The 19,715-nt window shown below is 46.7% G+C and overlaps 1 long non-coding RNA gene across 1 annotated transcript; it reads left to right on the forward strand.

Annotated features, from left to right (window-relative positions):
- Positions 1–7,856: 7,856 nt before the first annotated feature.
- LOC148091322 (uncharacterized) lies at positions 7,857–15,243 on the forward strand. Its single transcript, XR_015715753.1, has 3 exons — positions 7,857–8,066; positions 8,931–9,075; positions 15,181–15,243. It is a non-coding gene; the product is annotated as an uncharacterized LOC148091322 (long non-coding RNA).
- Positions 15,244–19,715: the final 4,472 nt, after the last annotated feature.

Consider the following 19,715-nt stretch of genomic DNA (forward strand, 5'->3'; position numbering starts at 1 on the left):
AGGACCAGCCCGCGCCGCCTCAGAGCTGGCGACACGGGGACCCGGGGCCCAGGCGTCTGGACAGAGTCCTTCCGGGGGGATGCTGGCGGATCGCAGGGGGTTTCGAGAGAGACAGTGAGGGTCCGGCAGGTTCCCGTCTCAGGAAGAACCACGGGATCCCCGGGCTGTGCCGCAGGAGCAGCGGGGTCCACAGAGGCAGCAGCTTTCTCGGGAAAGGCGGGGAGCTGGGCGCCTTTGCCGACCCTGCGCTGAGCCCTGGCGGGTGCCAGCACCTGGGCTCCCGTCCCCAAAACAACGGCCTGCTGTGAGCTCCAGTCTCAGGGTCTCGGGGAGCAGAGCGGGGTGCTCTGACGCCCTGTAATCGGGTAGGAGGCTGAAGGTTAAGGCTCCAGGGCTGGCTGGTGTGGCCCGGCGGCCGAGCATCGCCGCGTGCTTGGAGGTCCGGTTAGATCCCGTCAGCGCGCGCCCAGGCGTGGGCTCGATCCCCAGCAGGGTGAGCAGGAGGCGGCCGATCCAGGTTTCTCTCTCACCGGTGTTTCTATCTCTCTCTCCCTCTCCCTTCCTCTCTCTAAAATCAGTAAAAACACATTTTTTTTTAAAAAGTGAAGGCACTAAAATGTGGAGTCCACCCCCGTTGGCCCTCGGGAAACTCGGGGTGGGGCTCCCCCTGAGCCGTTGGGGCTGCGCCTGGGAGGGGTCTATGGCAAGCGTGTTGGCCTTTCTACCCGTGTCAGTGGGGTCATTTTCTCATTTGCTCAGTGTGCAGGAATCTCTCGGCTAGTTTCTGGGTTTCTTTCAGAAAGATGTAGCATTTATTTCTCCCATCCATTTCTAGGGAGCTGGGGGAACGCTGCGGCTAACGGTGGAGTCACATCGACGTGGCCACTTCTTAATGGTCCAGTTTTTCAAAACTGCTTCAGCTATAAACATCTGTAAAACGAAGAAACTTTCTTTTTTTTTTTAATATGTTTTTATTGATTTCAGAGAGGAAGGGAGAGGGAGAGAGAGAGAGAGAAACATCAATGATGAGAGTCGTCCACAGGCTGCCTCCTGCAGGCCCCCGACTGGGGATGGAGCCCGAAACCCAGGCATGTGCCCTGGCCGAGCCCGAAACCCAGGCATGTGCCCTGGCCGAGCCCGAAACCCAGGCATGTGCCCTGGCCGAGCCCGAAACCCAGGCATGTGCCCTGGCCGAGCCCGAAACCCAGGCATGTGCCCTGGCCGAGCCCGAAACCCAGGCATGGCCCTGACCGGGAATGGAAACAGTGACCTCCTGATGTAAGCGACACTCAATCAACGGAGCCGCAGCAGCTGGGCGACACTTTCTTGACTATACCAATGCAGCTCAGGCGCCCTCGATCGGAGGCCGCGAATGCAGGCGGGCTGCTCAGGCCCCCGCCCCCCGACTCCATTCCCCGTCCTTTCCCCCAGGGCTGCGTGCTCCCAGCCCTAACACAGGGTGCCAGGCCCCGGGGGGGACCGGGGCTCAGGGCGGTGGGACAGGGACGGAGCCCAGGCCGCAGCGCGCGGGCTCTGAGCCGGCAGCACCCGCGAGGGGCAGGCCGACCGCGGGGCCGGGGTGCAGCAGACCCGCGGGAGGAAACGCAGCTGCGGGAGACGACGTGACGAGGTGACACCTGGCGTGACGCGGGCGGCTGGCTCTGCTTCGGGTTCACGGCTCCAGGGAGAATCGCCGCTGCTGCTCTGGGTTCCCGCACTCGCCCCGTTTCCCGCTCCCTTTCGCCCCGAGGTGAGCAGCCCTGCACCACGTGCAGGCAGAGCTTCCACGACGCCGTTTCCAGTATCGCTCTCGTCTTAGCACCTTCTCCCTCCTCTGTGCTAACTCATCCTGCACCCGCGCTCCCGCGACAGTGTTCTCCTAAATGGGTTCTTCTTTTCATCTTGAGCATAAAGACACAAATGTACCGGTGAATGGCAACCGACTCTCACTCAGACCCGTGGGGCAAGCGCGGCGCGTGTTTGGGGGGGGGGGGGGCCTTACCACCTCCAAGAAGAGCAGCGCAGGCTTGGGTTCAGTGAAGAACTAGATGGATTGACGTGAATGGCATCTAATATCTGAAACACTCATTCACTAGTCAACTTGCTAAAAATGAAACCATCTTGCAAATGCATCAGTAACAGAGATGGAGAGGAAAATATGTTTATGGGAACCTAATATATCTACATTTTTGATGATTTTTGCCTGCAGCTTGGACGTGGTCTTTACAATGTGGACAAGTGTCAGAAAGAAAATGTTATGATAATCTTTACATTACCACTAAATGAAAAGACCTTTTTTATCTATCTTTCTTCAAATGATCAATAATCCGAAAGGTTAACATGTGTTTCTTTGCATAGTAACCGAAGCCGAACCCACTGGCAAAGCTTCAGAATCGATCTTGGAGACCTGCAAAAACCCAACACCGCAGGGAATGAAATGGGGAAATGACCTAAAAAACCAACTATCGCTCTCAGGTGAAACAGAGGGCGTGAAGGAAAACAAAACTCAGGGTGACTTCGTGGCTTAAAAATGCGTCAGACGTGTCTTCTGACAACATTCGCTGCCCTGAACTCCGCTCGCCCGTTTCTCGCCGTGAGAGCGCGTCCGCCGTGGCAGTGGCTCCATCGCCTGCTGTGTCACGCGAGTCAGTGTCTGACTGGCTCCTGACCACGGTAAAGCGAAGTTACCGTCCGCACTGATGGGTTCTACTTTACATCTGGTATTTTTAAAAATGTGTTTTTTATATCATTTTGTAATTACTTTGTTTTCTGTAAATAACCTTCCTGGCCACTCATAAACTATTCAGTGTTCTTCCTATGCTTGGACTAATGAATGTTAACCACTGCAGGTTCCCCCAAGAAGCCTGGCTCTCTTTTTCATATGTATTCCTGGTCATTCAGTGTTTGTGGGAGGCGCTGTGTGTGAGTGTGCACTACAGAGCATGGTTCCGGTGCCCTCTTTCTCCACTGTATACAGAGCTCCTAGCCAGTGAATTCAGTCTCATAATCCCACATTACACTAAACTAGCCCGGGACTCTGGTTTTCGAAACATCACCAACTCTTTTTAAATTATATTGAAAAAAATAACTGGCCATTTATGAATGGAGAGACAAAATCAATGACAGATCATTAATCTTCGTAAATTAGGACATATTTGTAACTTTTAAATTACAGTTACCCACCAATGAGTTATAAATATGCTGGTTAATTTGTGGATGAAAAATTCTACAACAAGGAAAAAAAACCCATAAGCTAAAAAATCAAGAATAAATTATTGAGTCTTTCACGTAGCAAGAAGTTGATACTTACATGTCGAAAAAAAATGAGTGACTAAGTTTGTGCATTAATGAATTAATAAATGCATTCATTCATACATGCACGAATGACTGGATGGACGGACGGACGGACGGACGGATGGATGGATGGATGCGCAGATGGACAGACAAAAGAAACACTTATGAAAATGACCGGTGTTGAGGTTAAACGACAGTTTCATTTCTTTTTTCCAGTTGAGGGATTTGACTTTGGAAAAGGTCGACATGTATATAAAACTGACTATACTAATACGATCAAAGGCACATTTTATACGTATGTATTAAATGCTAGATATGGACAGCACTCCTCATGCAAAAGAAGAAAAGGGCAGCTCTTATCAGAGGACCCGCCGGCCTCGCCACAGAGCCTTACCTGGAATTGGAGGGTCCCATACAGAACTGGTTGCAAAGTTTCCAGATAAAAATGTAAAAAATAGTATGGAAACCATTTCCTCTGTTTAAAAAGTCAGATTAATAAAGGCATTTTTCTATTAATTCAAAAAAGGGGAAGATAATAAAGGCTATTCAAAAATTCAGGACCCGTCGTAGAAGCGGAAAATAAAGTCGCCTTGAGGCTTTAACGTGACGGGAACCCTGGACTGTGGCAAGGTCATTCTCCTGCCGTGTTATTCCCGTGAAAGGAATCTTGGTCAAAATCACCAGCAGGCTATTAGGTTAAGTGAAGTTTCATTTTCCTTTAAGCAGGTAGAGTGAGCCCGTCTGGGATTCCATTATCCCAGGGAGGAAATGTGCCCGCGTAGGCTGGCGCGGAGACGGGAGCGAGGCGCCCTGGGCTGTGCGGTAACATTCAGGCCGCGGAGGGCGAGGTGTTCCCTGCGGCCCAGGCCCGGATAAAACCTCCATGCGAAAAGCGAGGCACGAGCCTCCGGAAGCCCCGCACGCACGGCTCCTCCGGAATTCCTACCCCGCGAGAGCATTATGGCTAATAACCCGCTCATCTCAGGGACACGTGAAAATGATCAGCTTAAAGTAACTGTAAATGACAAGGACTCCGAAACATAATGCTTAGAGTTTTGATAACCAGTCACCTATAATCCCTTCATTTCAAACATTCAGCTTTATTTCTATTATTTCATAATGAAATCGTAGCCTCGTGATATAAATATTATAACCTGATTTTTAATTAATTAATTTTTTTTTAGAGGAAGGGAGAGAGAGGAAAGAACATAGCCTCGTGGTTCCACTTATCTAGGCATCGCTGGTTGATTCTGGTTGTGCCCTGGCCTGGGATTGAACCTGCAACCCTGCTGTATCAGGACGACGCTCTAGGCAACTGAGCCTCCCGGCCAGGGCCAAAACCCTGTATTCTTGCACTTGCCAAATCAGGTCTCTTCTAAATTTGCTATATTTCATGGTTTACTCCCATACCCCAAAACTAAAACTCAAGTTCATACCACCCTTTATCTGACTTACTGATACAGTAGAGGTCAGGTATGCGCAGAGAGATGACTAAATAGGCCTTTATTCTGTCAGTATGTGCAGTTACGTTTTTTTCTTGAAGGACACGGGTTTTGGAAAATACGGAGAATCAGAAATAATAACAGCTCTAGAACTCAACCTTTGTTTGGGGCAATATCTGTACACCAAGGGCCAGATCATGGACCAGGAGACATAATTTACGGAAAGTGCTTTGGGAGATGAAAGCCCAGCTCCGAATGTCTGCTTCTGTTCTGGGCGGACTGGCCTGCACTTGGGAGCAGACAGATGGTTTTCCCGGAATGAAAGTGCCCACTTTTTGACTCTGTTGGATTATATTTGGTTTGTACAAATAATAATCCCTTAGGCATGAGATTTGCAACAGACCGCAATTAATGGTATCTAAAGCCATCTATTTAAACGCTATAAAAAGAACTTTGATAAAACAATGTTTTCACTACCCCTGATTACAAATGAAATCTAACCACATTTAAGTAACATTTTACTTCAAGTGCTTATTAGAGATAAATGTCTTAATGGCAAAATTAGCATTGTGGCATGGCTGAACGTTCTCAGTAATTCTGCATTTCTTAAAAACTTAAAATATAAGGCATCCCCTGTGCGCTGAGCATTCCTCCTGCCGAGGAAAAAAATGATTTGTGAATGTGAGAGCCCAGCGTTCTACCCCCCCCCCAATAGCCCCGATTTACTTTTAAATGAACTACAGTTTTAACGGCAAATTATTTTATCTCCTACAAGTTTTGCCATTTCAATGTATCTGGTTAAAACAAATTTAAACAACCGAACAAATAAACTCTAGAACCAAGTATCCGTTCAGGTCTCATCCTTCTTGGCTATGCCAGGCTCTGGCAGAATATTAAACATCGATATTTTGCAAGCTGAGAACTTGCTCTCAAAACCTAAGACGGCGGGGGAAGGATGTCGGCAACTGCTTATTTCCTGCGACACTGAGGAGGGTTTTAGGAAGACGCAGCTCCATTCACCTGCTCTCCAGGCCGTAATCGCGTTACTTATGGTCCCGCACAGATAAGCGCTGGGATTGGGTTTTTACGGAATTCAGTACAAAGGACCACACGCGGGGTGAGAATCCTCAAGGGAAGTAGAACAGCCTGGAGCCTTAATCTACGCAGAGGAAATGGAGGATTATGAGTAGAGTCGTATAATTTTAGCAAAAGTAAATATTTTTTACAATGGGGTTATTCTGGCTGAGACCTTCCCTATGAAGATAAATCACTTTTTTATGTTATTATTGTTGCTAATGAGCCCTGCAAGCAGCCAAACACTGCCTTTCTTGAGGCTTCTCATTTGTGCAGGGTGTTTTCTGTCTGCTCCCGTTTCGTCTCCTGATAAGTGTTTTAATTATTTTTCAGCTATTATGGAACAGTGTGTGCTGATTAAAGAACTTTGTATGTTAATCAAAATTTAAGTTTATACCGAGAGGGGGAAAAAAAGTTCTTACTTTTAAAGAGACTTTTCTTTCTAAACGTATACAGATTACCCACCCATCCTTAGTTTTTGGATATTTGTGAAGGGCCACCGGAGATTTCCTGTAACTCATGTGTCAGATGCTTCAGATTTCTGAATTTAGCCCTTTAAAAACATATGGATTATTACAGATGTCTTAATTATTTATCAGTTTAGCCAATTCTCAAGCTTTTTCCATCTCACCTGACTCCGCCTCCCTCCCCGTAATGCCCGGGACACAGACCTCGATGCATCCGGAAGTATTTGCAGGTTTCGTCACTGTGGTAATGCCAGTCTTTGCTAGCACTTTAAAATCACTTTTTCTACTTATATTTGATGGCAGTAAGAAATAAAATGGAATGGAGTGATTGGGTTTCTTCTGCCAGTTTTTAGCTACTTGAGCCATAAAAATGTAATTATATAAAACTTTCCAATTTGCTAAGTCCGTAACGGCTCTGAACCTTGACTCTGGGAATAAAATAAATAACTTCTCCTTTATTTATTCACCCCTGGGAGGAGCCATCTGTGGGAAACTGCTTTTTCAGCACGGAGTTTGAAATGGAGTGGGGCTAATTTACACTCAGCTCTTTCCTCTGGTTTGGGTAAATTAATGAGTTTACTGAACTTAATTTAATCCACCTTAATAACGGTGCTAAAAATTCCTACCTCAAATAAATTTCTAATAATATATATATTTAGAACCTCCAGCATGTGAGTGACACTCAGTGTGTTTTAGTTACTTTGTGTGTAACTGCATGTTAACTCAGTAATATATTCCTTTAACAACATACACTGTCTTAGGTACATGCCTTTCAAGTTTATTTTAAGCACCAACTATCTGATGGGAAGGAATTAAGTATATTATTGGTTTTCTCCAGGGTGAACGGCAGTGAACACTTGGCTCACACATTCGGTGACAGAAGAGCTTCTTAATAATTTTCTTTTTTTCTCGTTGCTAGGCTCCATAAGCCACTTTCTAAGCTGAACTTAATGAAAACAAATCGCCGTATTATGTTCCATTCACACAATAACACAATTGAAATCTCCTTGATTCAAGAGAAATAAATAAGAAAAGCTAAGAAGAATAAGAATATAATGTCACTTTGGAGAGGGGTAAGAGCGTAGTTACTGTGGCTGTTTTCACACTATGAGAAACATAACAATTACTTGGCAATTGCATCTTTTAGCATAACCACCTTGGTACTTTTCCTGAAAAATTCAATTATTTATTTCTACGCCTGTGGTTTACTGGTGACACAAACTCTGGTAAAACCCAAGACCACACAGGCTGGCCTATTTGTTCTCGTTTGTCTTTAATGGTCTTAGAGATAAGGGAAAGATTAAACCTAAAAGTCGGGATGAAGCGACTGGTGGTGGACAGCTCGACCCTCCGCCCGAATGAAGTGTTACGTGGAAAAGCAAAGGACATAATGTGTGATGTTTGGAATCAATATCGATGTGTCATTAACATGCATTTCAAACTTGAGCAGGAAGGGCATTCTTCACCTCTCCAGCTAGTTTTCTAATCCACAGATGGGTAATTCAGTTGAATGAACCAACGTGGCGAGTCCACTGTGGACGCACGCGGTTGTGAGGAATTCACCGCGCCAACACCCACCAGCACTCGGTCACGCTCGGGCGGGGAGACAGCTGGTCAAATTTGAAAAATATATTGTGTTCAATGTATGGAAAAGACTAAAAATGACTTATTCCATTGAACTCACAGGAGTAACAGGACTTTCCCCCCAGTCGTCATGTGAGCCGAGTATTATTAAAGGCGAGCGGGACAGAAACGTCTGCAATCGGAGTTATTCAAGTGTGTTTAGCGGGTAAGCGACGAGGAGGACTGGCACTGAGTCGCACTGGCCAGGGCAGCAGTTCCTTTAAATTAAACGTGTGCGTGATAAAGGAAGCACACTCCTACATCTCTACCCCAAATCAATAAAAACTTAGGCTCCCACAAAGCCCCCGTGCGCCCATGCTGGTGGCATCTTTGCTAGTGCTCGCCCCAAACTGAAAAGCACCCAGCGCCCGTCGCCCGTCGGACGGATGAGCGCCCCTGGGCTGCGCCCGCTGCGGGCGCTGTGGGTGCCGCCCCGCGGTGGGAGGGAACGAGCGGCTGACTCACGAAAGCACGGGGCTGGGTCCCGAACACGTTTTGCTAAGAAGCCGGGACCAAAATTCCGCGTATTGTTTGATTCTGCCTGTGCGTCCCCAGGACAAGGCACACGCCTGTTAGCAGGGGCTGGGAGCGTGGCCGGGGGCGGACCACAGGGGCAAAGCAAGGGCATGTCTGCGTGGAGGGGGCTGCTCTGGGTCACGGCTTGGTTCTGTGCATCTTGCAAAACCAACCGAACCGGACACACCAAAGTCTACATTATACTTTACGTAAATAAAAAATTCACCGAGAATAGTAATAATACTCTGCACTGGTCAAGTCCTGTGCGGCGAGGGTGTATTCACAGGCACGGTTTAGTCCCCCCAGAAGGGAACGTAGCTCTTACAAGGACCAGTTAGTATCCCCGCCACCCTGGGGCCAGCACAACTAGAGTGGGCATCCAAACCCAGGTCTTCTGATTCTAATCCAGGGCTCTTTGTATCTTACCAAGTTAAAATACAGGTATTCACGTCATTAAAGAAATAGCATTGCGTGGTATAATTCTCATTTTTCCATCCTCCTTTGTATTTTCCAGTGACGTAGAAGACATTTACACTTGTCATGTGGACAAATGTTTGTTTTCCAGTTATTCAGAGCGGCTGAAGCAGCCTGGACTGTTGACTCCACAAATGTCTTGCAGTATTAACGCCTAGTCCGGCATGCACAGCACAGCTTCTTAGGTAAGTGCCATTAAATTATTCATCAGGGTGTGGCGGTCAAAATGGCCTTCACCACATTACTAAAAGCAGGCTCGTGACGTGATGAGGTTACATTTAATCATTCGGAAGGGTAAGTGGATGAAAGCATTTTTTTCTTTCATAAAATTAATTATTTAAGGCCATGCTGCATTAAAAAATAAATCATTGTTTCTCTCATTTTTACTTTGCAATTATGTTTATACATCCAAACTACTTTGTTCTGAGCCTAATTTTCAAGTTATGGCCTATTCTATTATTTTATCCATTCTTTTAAACATGTTTTACTAGGGTGCCAGCAATTCACATTTTTATCAATAAGTTACAGTTATATTGGGGTAATTAAAGTTAAAGAGGTCATCAGAAAGAAATGAGAGTATTTCTATGGTCAGTCAAGATCCAGGGGCTTCACGATGCCTCATTGGTCGGATCACGTTGACAGCTCAGCTCGGCGTTCCTGAGAATATCAGTGCTTTTCTCCGCGACTGCTCGCCCTAATGAGTGTGTGCGGGGGTGGAAAATATTTGGAGTTCGAAAAACAGCATGCCCTACAAATTCACGTCCTGTTAACTCTTTCCCGTCAACTCTCAGAAAAAGTAAACAGAGGGCGTAACAGATGAAGTGGAATTTAGAAATAATGTTAACGTACCCGCGAGAAAACCTATCTTTTGTTACGTAAACGAAAAGAAGGTTGAGGCGATTTTTCTAGGTGTTAAAAGCACAAGCAAAATAATTGAGACAAAAGCTGGTGTTTGTTCTGGTTCAGTACAGCTACTATTATGCTTTCATTTTTATTACTAAAGATACAAAGGTTCATAATGCTGCAGATTCTCTCTCCAGTGAGTAAAGCTTGGACGGAGTGATGGCGTTTAGGACAGAAACCGGGGCGGGGGGACCGACGGAAGGCGGGGAATACGAGCCTGCAGATACGTGTCGCTGAACCTTGTTTGCAAAAGACCACGGGGAGTTCGCTGAGAAGGCTGGTCGAGACTTAAATTCAGCATCGTCTCCACCTGTTGTTTATTATTTACATCGGCGACGCCTTAAAAATTGTCACAGACCTGGACGGTCCATCACTGCCATGGACCTCAATCTGAGGCAAGAGAAGGAAACCTCCAGTTTGCAGGGCGGCACTGAACTGTCTCATCCAGCTTAGCGGCCAGCTACCAGAAAGTCCTAATCCCTCCAGAGAAAAGAAAAAATCCCTTCCTAATAATTACAACAGACACATCCCAGGAATTATTTTTCCATGACAACCAGGGTGTTTCTCTGCCTTTGACTATTTCTCCCCTTGTCTATAACTCTCTTATCTTGTTGACTCATGCCTCTTAAATTTGTTTTTCTTTTCTAGCACAGGAGAAAGATATGTGTATTATTAAGAAATATAGTTAAGTTCTCTATTCTGAAAGCTAAAAATGCAGAAATAAGAGCACAATTCTTTTCTCTGTCAGCAAAAACACGACTTTCTTCTTCTGGAAACTGACTGTTTTTTCCTCCCAATAGTAAAATCTCTCTTGATGGGAAATGAAGTCTCATTGATCAAAGTGTGAGATCTTGTGCCTTAAATAAAAGTTAACATAGGAGATAAATCCACCATGTGATGGTCTGGTCTGAGGGCAGCAGGGGAAGGTAGGGTCGAAGCTTTATTTTAGACGCAGGCAGAAGAGTATTTGTCAGTCGCGTTGTGTAGAACCAGAGTTCTTGTCCCTCGGATCACCCCTACGGAAGATGGGATTTAAGGACCGTGGTCAATACCCACTTTCAAAGCTTCAAGAAATACAGATGGGCCCGGCCGGGCGTGGCTCAGCAGATGAGCGTCGACCTAAGATCCGGGAGATCTTGGTTCAATTCCTGGTCAGGGCACAGGCCCCGGTTGCGGGCTCGGTCCCCAGTCGGGGGCGAGCAGGAGGCAGCCGGTCAGTGACTCTCATCATTGATGTTTCTCTCTCTCTCTCTCCCCCTTCCTCTCTCTGAAATCAATAAAGATATATTTAAAAAAAAAAAAATACAGATGAGAATGGGGTTGTGAAGGTCACTGGTCTCTTCGACAAGGCAAGACAGGCCTCGGGGGAGTCACAATTCACTTAATTCTTTCCCATGCCCTGATTTAAGAATCCGGTCAATGACTCATCAACAATGTTAAAGACGTGCTCTGGGGCGACCGTTGCTTTCAGCAGCGAGGGGCCCATCCATCTTACGGCAGGTCTGCGTCAGCAACCGAAGCGTTTCCAGTTGCACAGCAATAAACAGTGTGTCAATAATAGTGTAATAAACAGCATCGAGGAGCGAAGCTCAAACTCGGCCTTTATATGTGGGCCGTCGGACTGCAGGAAATATAAAGTTAGCTGAGAGGCAAAAACATTTATTTATGATGCGCCATCAAATGGGATTATTTAATTTTCCCCAGCTTATCCGCAGAGGCAGCCATTCTCCGACCACACCTACGGGAAAAATCTCAAATGCCCTGGGAACGAGTCTGTGATACGTTAACCGCTTACATCATGAGCATCTTTAACCGTGAAATACATTTTATTTACTAAAGGAAGCACGATTTTGTAAATCACAGTGTACGTTCTCTATACCCGTCCGCTAACGGTAAACACATTTAAACATTCACATACTGTAAGCCTAACCTAGCACCGTGGGCATAGTAAACAAACGGTAGACAATTAAAAACCATTCCCAGTGTTTCAACTGGTAACCCACACGCTCTCTCCTCTGTCCGGCTCCACCTCTATCATTTTGAAAAGAGGGCCATTATGTATCTGACCGAGTCGGAGAAAACCACTCACCCCATATTCATTTGGCTCCCCCTTAGCCTCAGTTTCCCGTCATTAACACCTAGCGTTAGCGTGGTGCACTTATTAAAGCTGGCGGCACAGAAATACATTATTATTAACTGAAGTCCGTAGCTTGCATTTTGCTGCACATAGCCACTTTGTATCCATTTTCTATTTTGAAATGATTTTAAATCTTCAGGAAAGTTGCAAATATAATACAAACAGTGTACCCTTCACTCAGCTCCCCTCAGTACCAACTTTACACAACCAGGATGCAGTTATCAAAACCAAGAAACCAGCGTTGGTACGGGACCGTCAACGAGCTTACAGGCTTGTGTCCGACGTCACTCCGTCTGCTGCTGACGACCTTTCTGTTCGAGGGCCCAGCCCAGGCTCTCACGGTTCATTGGGGTCTCGTGTCTCCTCAGTCCCCTCCCATCTGTGATGCTTTCTCAGCAATTCCTTGTTTTTCATACATTTTTTAAAAAACATGTTTTATTGATTTTAGAGAGGAAGGGAGAGGGAGAAAGAGAGAAACATCAATGATGAGAGTCATTGATCGGCTGCCTCCTGCAGGCCCCCTGCTGGGCACCGAGCGCACAAGCCGGGCATGTGCCTTGACCGGAAATCGAACCCGTGACCTCTCGGCCCACAGCTCGACCAACGGAGTCACACCGGACAGGGCGCTGCTTTTCTCCCATTTGATACTTTGGGAGAATACTGCTCAGGTGTTTTGTAGAATGTCTCTCAGCTTGGTTTTCTCACAACTGGAGTTATATACATTTGGGGGAGAAGGTCAGAGAGGTCAAGTGCCCTCCTCATCACATCATCTCAAAGGACATGTGGTATCACAATTACGTATCCCTGGTGATTTTAGCATTGATCATTTAGTTACAGTAGGCTGCCTCAGGTTTCTCTGTTGTAAAATTACTATTTTTCACACATTATTTGCAAAAGTAACTAAATATTCGTAGAAGGGGAAAGAATTAAGCTCTACCTCCTGGAGCAAAGAGGATCAGAAGTTTTGTGGACCTGTGTTTTACAGGACCAGAGAAGTGCTTCGGAGGCTATGCAGATATCCCATTTTTATTTAAATTTAATTCCACCCACTAACTTTAGCGCTCATCAGCGAACCTTGCCCAAGGCAACTGCTGCTGTGGCGTTCTAATGAATTACCCTGTACCTCCCCGGCCTTCCTTTATTCATTATTTAAAACTCTCCAGTTGGAAGAACGTTCCCCTTTACTTGCTCCTTCAGTCGTTTATTTGCGTCGGGGTGGACGCAGGGATATTTTCTTTACTGCCTGAGTAGTCACCCAACAGGATGGCTCTTCATTTTGTCGTTCAGATCCCCCCGTTGTCTCTCGTTACTGGAAGCACGTGCCCCGTGCGTGTCTCCTGCACATTGCGATTGTTCGGAACACTCCCGCTCCCTCGTCAGCGCCTCTCCTTCAGGACGCGGGTCCCCGACGGCCTTCACTGGCCTCCAGCCTGAGCGCTCGGCTCTGGTTTCCACGTCCCTCCCGTGTCTGGAACTCACCAGCCTGAGCGGCGTTGTTTAAGCTGCCGATCGACTGCGTCTCTCTGGGCGGCTCCGAATGTGTCTGTCACGGCTGGGCCCTTGGGTCTAGAGCAGTGACCGGTGCCACACAGGCACTCGATGTGACTTTTCAACTAATGTAATTATTAGAGCCAGTAGCTAACAATACAGCATCGCGCACTTAAAAATGAGTGAAAAGGGGAGACCTTGCGTTAATTGCTCTTCCCACAAAACCACCAACCAAAAAACATAAAGCGACACAAGGAGCTCTTGGAAGTGACGGCCCGTTCGTTAGCTTGATTTGGTGACGGTACCACAAGTATACGAATAGATGCAAACTTACCAAATTGTATCCACTAAACATGTGCAGTTTGTACATATAAATTACACTTCGATAAACTGGAAAAATTACTCATAATGATTTAAAGCTGAAAGATGAGAAATCTAAAACCTTAAAAATAAATATCTTTAAAAACAACAGAAAACAGATAAAACCTAAAAAAACAACAAAGGTTGGGATAGCTATATGGATATTATCAGATATAGAAACTTAAGGCCAGAGGCGTGAATAAAAAAGATTACATAAAGATAAAAGATTAAATCAAACAAGGAGGTCTGTCTGTATGTAATGACATGCCCCAAAAGGTATCGAGCCAAACTGAGGAAACTAAAAGAAAAAACAGACAAATACACGATTATACTAAAATTAAAAAATAAAACCTTTCATAGCACCTGACAGAAGGGGAAAGATTAAGGATATGAAAGATTTGAAAACAGTAAACAATACTGACTTCATTGACACACAGTGAAAACTACATCTAGTAACTGCAGAACACAAATCATTTTCAAGTCCCCGGAGAGAATTACCCAACCGACCACGAGAGGCCCCACGAGGCGAGTGGAACCGCTGAAATCGCGCTGCTTGCGCTCCCAAAGGGCGCCAGGCGCGACGAGCGCTCCGCTGCGACAGGTAACTACCAACACCCTTCCTCTGCGGGTGCGTGTACAGCGAAACACCACCTGCTTCCACACGGCAAGACGGGACAATGCCCCCCAAATTAAATCTGCCCCAACAACAAAGAGGTCAGGAGTGTGGGAAAGAGTGGAACCCCCGCCAACACCCACAACACTTCTAGACCTTCATTCTTTCTGAAAACAGGGCCTCTCAGAGCTCAGGAGCCTTGTCCGTCCGTCCGACCGACGCAACGGCAGGTGTTAGCTCACGGTCGCCGTCACATGGGGCACACAGCGGGCTCTGTTCGGGTCACGGCTCCTGCTCACCTTACTCGTCTGTCCCGTCTTTCGTCTCATTTCTGTATAATATCCGGACTCTCATTTTGCTTTACAAGGCAATATCCATTCTCTTCATATGCGCTATGAACTTTTATTTTTAAACTCCTAGAGGGCAAGATGTATCTGAAAATTTTTAAAAAATATTTAATATATTATATTTAGATATTTTATGTTTATTTGATGGCACGCTGTATTATCCTCGATGGTATTTTTATTGTTTCAAAATCAATATTTGCTCTTCTAAAATTAGATTATAGTGATATTGGCCCAACTCTTTAAATGTATTAAAAATTATTGAGTTGCACACGTGAAGAGTAGATTTTATAGTACGTGATACCTCGATAAATCTTTTTTTCAACAATCACAGCGTCAGTGCTTGGCGTTGCGTCAGAGTGCGGGGCAGTTCCTTCCCGACGCTGTGTGTGTGCAGCGAGGTTGTTTACTCGTACTCACGATGTCTCTTTATTTCTAAAAACAGTGTCAGCAGAAACACCTTTTCACTCCCTCCCGAATCACTCCGAGTGTGTCGGGAACTGGGAGGTGCTTCTGTCAAGTTAACGTTCATCTGCAAGATGCGGCTCCAGGTGCGGGGCTGTGTTCCCGGGAAGAAGGCCTGACCTCCGACTTCAGAGAGAAACCTTCGAACCAGCCGCTCGAGGGCAAGGAGAGGCCCTTCCGTCCGCAGGTCACCCCTCCAAGCCGCCCCGCTGCTCACGCCGAGGGCGCTGGGTGCCCCCGCCAGCCTCTCCAGCCGTCAGCTCAGTACGTTCTGTCTGTTCATTCAAATTCTGCGGACAAAGGACCTCACAGGTCGCTGGCTGACTGACTGACGCAGGACAAGGGGACCCCAGACCAAGTCTGCCCTCCAGACCCAACCCGCGGGGTCTGGCCCGTGATTTCTGTGATGACCTCAGCCTCACCTTCAGCGCAGACAGGTCCCGCCGGGTCAATCTAAACGTGTCTTCTCCACGACACATTAACAAGAGCAAGCTTTTTAAAAGTCACCTTTTCAAGCACAGGGTGGAAGTCTGCCCTCCATCGACACGGACTAAGTTTACAGAGGGAAGGGAGTTCAGAAATCACCTGCGTTATTAAATCAATGGTTAAATCAATCAAAATTAGGCCTGATAACCAAGTTTTGACCAATCCAGAGAAGTTTAAAAGCGCTTACGATTTAGCAGCTTTGTGTAGTGCTGATGATTTACGGCACCTGTTCTACATGTGTTATACCTGATTTTTACTAATCACCTAATCTGTCTGTGTGGTTTTCCAGATTTACTATGTGCTCTTTTATAAGGCTGATTATAGCCTAATGTCTCTATTTTTCTTAAAACACCGCCTGCTAATCAATGCATCGTCCTGTGTGCGTGTGGCCGGTGTGTGCCCGGCGTGTGCGTGAGGTGTAAGGAGATGACTTACATCATTTTTCCTGCTTCATAACTGTTTTCTCACCCCTTCCCTTTACACTGGGTGGTCCTCTACAGGAAACCGAGTGTCTATGGCTGAGTTGTAAATTCCCTTCTACTTACATTTTTATGTGATTTTAATGATATTCATAAACAATAGTGAGATTTATAGAACATATCACATCAACAATTAAGCAAACTGCAGTGTCCCCTGGCTCATTTTAGAATGATTTCTGGTGGGTCCCAGTGATAAAATTAACATCAGAAAACGCTCAGGAGAAGAGCACTGATTTAAACCATAATCACTGTGACAGACACAAAACTCAAGAGTAAGACAGTTACATCGCTCAAAATTAGGGGGGAAACTGACGGCTGTTGGAAGAATACTGGACACTGTAAAGGGCTTTAGACTGAATTTTGTAGGAATGGCCTTGAGAATTCTGTGCCTAAGACACGACTATTTTTTTTTAATCCTCTGAGAATATGCTTTCATTGATTTTAAAGAGAGGAGAGAGAGAGAGAGAGAGACATTGGTCAGTTGCCTCCCATATGGTCCTCAACTGGGGATTGAACTTGTGGCCTTTTGGTGTCCAGGGCGATGCTCCAGCCACTGGGCCACCTGGCCAGGGCCAAGACACTGCTATTCCTGACAACAGCTCCAAGCTTTTATGTAGATTTATCCCTGAGCACAACACATTTCCTTCTTCCTCCTGTCCTCCCTCCAAAATCCCCAACTAATTTCTTTTTGGTTTAGCAGTGAAAGAAGCAAAGATTTAGAAGGTTAAATAACTTTATAGAAATAGGAAAGTGATACCAAACGGATCTTGTGGGAAAGAGCAGAGGTCTTTTTATTTTTGTTTCCTGTCTTTCTCAGTAGACACTCAACGACTCAAATGCCAAATGAAAATCCACCTGAAGCAGGCTCACTGTGGAGGGTGTAGAGCCGTGGGGGCAGCCGAGGACCTCCGGGTGCAGACAGGCCCGGACTGGAATTCAGGCCGCACCCCTGGCACCGCGGCCTCACGCTCCACCCGCTGGCACCGCGGCCTCACGCTCCACCCGCTGGCACCGCGGCATCACGCCGCATCCCCTGGCACCGCGGCATCACGCCGCATCCCCTGGCACCGAGGCCTCACGCTCCACCCGCTGGCACCACGGCCTCACGCTCCACCCGCTGGCACCGCGGCCTCACGCTCCACCCGCTGGCACCGCGGCCTCACGCCGCATCCCCTGGCACCGCGGCCTCACGCTCCACCCGCTGGCACCGCGGCCTCACGCTCCACCCGCTGGCACCGCGGCCTCACGCTCCACCGGCTGGCACCGCGGCCTCACGCTCCACCCGCTGGCACCGCGGCCTCACGCCGCACCCCCTGGCACCGCGGCCTCACGCAAGCCACTCACAGTTACGTGAAGAGAGCCAGGTGGTACCTGCACACACCTCCGAGGTGCGTTACAGGACAGGAGCTCTGGTGGCAGAGAACCGGGGCCTGTGGCACGGAGACCAGCAGAGGGTGGGACTCCTCGGCCCCCATAATCCTGTGATATAAGTCGTATAACATAATTCCCGAAGCTTCTGATCTGTATCTGTATCATCTCTATATATCTATATCTATATCTTTATCTATTTGTCTTTCTCTGGAGAACACTGATTAATTTATTTTATTAAATCCCAGAAACAATTCATATAAGAGATAAGGTTTGAGAGCTGGAAACTATATGTTTTGCTCTAAGTAATTTTCAGTAAATAAAACAATTTTATCTGTCAAAAGAAAAAAATTATTATTTTTTCTTGGTGGCGATACATTGAATCCAAATTCAAGGACACTAGGTATTGGGCCCCAAAACGTAATTCCCCAAATATAGTTATTTGTCCAGTTGACAATTCTAAACCGACGGTGAGTTAGTTTGGAAGTAAGAAAAGATAATTGCACTTATAATTTTCTCTTTCTCTGCAAAATAGGGAGTTTCTGACAATAATCATTCTGCTCGTTAAGAGAAAATTACTATGCCGGAGATGTCACTTTGAATATCATGAAATTCTAAGTAGGGTTTTCATTATGTAAAACACAGATTATTTAATTATTGTCGTTGTTATAATTTCTAAACTCTGGTGGAAGTTGATTTGATAGATTATGGAATAAAGAGAAAAATGAAAATGGTTTAACTGAATTAATTTAACAGCCTAATTTTCTATACACACAATATAATTTTAGTTTTAGCGTCTATGCTCCCCTTGAACATCCGTAACTGCACAAAATCAACAGTTCACATTAAAATCGCTTTTTTAGGCAAAGAGGATCATTTCTTCCTGGTGACCGTGTGAGGCCCCCTCGCGTCCCTCCTCCCAGCAGGCCCCCCTCCCCGCTCCTCGCGGCCTGTTCGCCGGCTGCCCTGAACCACCCTCCCCGGCAAGTGACCACGAGGGGACCCGAGGCCTGGGCGCTGCTCCGGCCGCCTTCCCCGGCGAGCGGGGACACCCAGGGTCCCACTGGGACGACGTTACATGACGGGCTGAGTAACTGCCGTGCGGCTTTGTTGACCAGGTCGGACCAAGGCCACCGTAAAGAAAAGCAGATATTCTTCCAGACTGATTATTAAATGGATCTTGTAAAAAAATCTATCATCTTAAACGTTTTAAATATGCAATTTATCCAGCACTGACCAGTGACTGTTCTGAGTGCACCGGGGCAAAGGCAGCCTTTCTGCCGCCGCTGGCCGCAGGCAGGTGAGCGTCCGCCCTGTGACGGGTCGCGGCTGACCCACGGCCCGGGCCTTCCTGTCGCTCACCTGGGGGCTGTCGGGACCGAGGGAAACACCACGACGGGGCTTCTGTTTTCAGCGGAATTAAAATGTCATGAGGTTCTCCCTCCGTCCATTGCATTAAACAGTAATGAACTGAATTATGCCAACAGCTGTTCCCATTGTGCTACTTTTCCCCCCACGTAAAATAATAATAATAATTCACGCGGCTTCAGGAACAGGCTCAGCTGGACGGCGGCGCCTTCGCTGTGAGTGGGCCTGGGGTTGGGGGGACAGGTTCTATTTACAAAGCGAGCAGACGTCGAGGAATAAAGGTGCTGAGTCTACATGTAACCGTCCCCACCTCCGTCACACCTCCTCCAGCAGCGCGTGAAACGGGAAGGAGCCCCCGGCGCTGGCTTGATCGCGGGAGCGGCTGGGCTCCTTGTTAGTCTGATCTCTGAAATGGAATCACAGGCAGCTAATGTTAAAAACATCCTGGAACAAACCGTGAGTGACCATTGAACTCAATGAATTGTTCTGCAAGGAGAGCTTCTCTCTGGAAGATTTTCGTTTCAATTTTCCTTTTGATTAAATGAGTAGAGTCGCTCAGTGCTGAGAAGTCACGTTTATCCTCTCAGGTTTCTGTGTTATTATCAAACGTGGAACTCTTCTGTCAACCAGATTTTCGTGCCCAAGCATCTCAGACGGTTCGCTTGAAATTCTTTGGCTGGAATCACAGAGCTGCTGCTGCTGCGTTTATTTTTTAAATGAAACATCTCGTTACAGAGAAATAAATAAATGTTATAATTAAATATGCTGGGAGTACACAGGGTAGAGCTATCTCGTCCATATCCCGTTTTCATTT

The sequence above is a fragment of the Miniopterus natalensis genome, chromosome 16 (assembly GCF_054644295.1).
Source record: "Miniopterus natalensis isolate mMinNat1 chromosome 16, mMinNat1.hap1, whole genome shotgun sequence".
Classification (NCBI taxonomy): Eukaryota; Metazoa; Chordata; class Mammalia; order Chiroptera; family Miniopteridae; genus Miniopterus; species Miniopterus natalensis.